At 44.5% G+C, this 1,629-nt stretch overlaps 1 protein-coding gene across 1 annotated transcript in view; it reads right to left on the reverse strand.

The window, feature by feature from the left end:
- The window catches only part of LOC117177449 (pickpocket protein 19-like), a 25,285-nt gene that overhangs the window by 12,375 nt on the left and 11,281 nt on the right, over positions 1-1,629 (reverse strand). The gene's annotated exons all lie outside the window — the stretch shown is intronic.

A 1,629-nucleotide genomic window follows, 5' to 3' on the forward strand; every position in this document is an offset into this window, starting at 1 on the left:
GATGATAAGGACGATCAGTTTAACAGAATATTCCGGGTACAATCGTTGCAACTCCCTTATAAGGTCTCGATACCTCTCTTTCTTTTCATTCTCCTTGGCAATTGACTCAATTTCCCTAGGAGCATTTAGCGGAGCGATATTAAGGTGAATAGTATGTGAGCTAAATGCGCGGGGTGTGTATGGCATGCCCTGCAGCTATCATCGGGAATGTCTTGGCTCAAAATGTGGCGACGGTATGTTAGGTGGAAATGACACCGTATTGGCATGCAAAAATGAAACCCTCTGCACCACACTTCAATCCGGGCGATTTAAGGAAAGCAAACGTTAGCTCACAAGACATTGACTAATTCTTCACATTTCTGTGGAAGATACCGTGCATCCTCTTATCGAGGAGCTGTTCACGAAAGTTTTTCTCTTGTGCTTTCTTAATCCGGGCTTTCAGGAGTGAGTACTCGAGACAGATTAGATTTGATGCATTTTGCTCACCCCTAATACTGAAGTCAAGTCCGAGTGTTTCAGCAGCCTCCTCCGCTGCTTTGTACAGAAATGCTCCTTTGCCCACTTCCTCGCGATTCCTGACCATTTTAAGAAGAGGGTCTCTTCCATTTGCAACTCTATGTGCAGTACCCAGAATAATCCTGTTGTGAAGAGATTCAAGACTTAATATTCCGCGAGCCCCTTGACGGCGTGAGATATGCAGTCGCGGAACGGAAGACTTAAGATGCATGCTTTTGTTCATGTGTATAACCTTTCTTTTCCCGATATCAAGAGATCTGAGCTCGTTATTCGTCCATGGAATTACTCCAAACAAATAGAGTAGTACCGGGACGGCAAGCATGTTCGTTGCAGATACTTTGTTCCTCGCCGACAGTTCGGAAGACCAAATCTGTCGGATGAGACGTTTGTATCTGCTTCGGGGAGTATCCTTTATAGATGTCACATCCTGAATGCGGCTCTGTGGCACCCACAGGTATGTATATGTCTCTCCAGCGCAAAGGTGTCGTATGGCGCTTCTATCAACGAGCTCAGGATCCAACTATTTGCGGATGAACCTTTAAGATTTCCAAAAGACAGATGATAAGTCTATGGGATGTAGAATCGAAAGCTTTCCGATAATCAATCCAGACCATCGATAGGTCACTCTGGTAGAATGCTGCATGTTTGCAGACACATCTATCGATGAGCAGGTTCTCCCGACATCCGGCTACGCCTTTCTTTGAGCCTCGTTGTTCATACATTTCTTGCCACACAGGTTCTGTTGCCCGAACAATCCTATCATTTAGGATAGCTGTGAATATCTTATAAACCGTGTTCAGACAAGTTATTGGCCTGTAGTTCTTCGGGTCAGCTAAGTTGCCTATTTTCGGCAGGAGTATTGTGCACCCTTCCACCAACCACTCTGGAATCGGCTCTTCCGACTTCAAATATGATGTGAAAATACGGGCCAAATGCTGATGGGTTGAATAAAACTTCTTCCACCAGAAGATTTTGATACAATCTGGTCCCGGTGCGGAATAGTTCTTCATCCTCTTAATACTTTTTTCACCTCCTCGGTAGTGATGGATGGGCATTCTTTATCAGGTATTATGAGGGCAACACATAACTCCTTGAAGCTATTTATATTTTCTG

The sequence above is a fragment of the Belonocnema kinseyi genome, chromosome 1 (assembly GCF_010883055.1).
Source record: "Belonocnema kinseyi isolate 2016_QV_RU_SX_M_011 chromosome 1, B_treatae_v1, whole genome shotgun sequence".
NCBI classification, from domain to species: Eukaryota; Metazoa; Arthropoda; class Insecta; order Hymenoptera; family Cynipidae; genus Belonocnema; species Belonocnema kinseyi.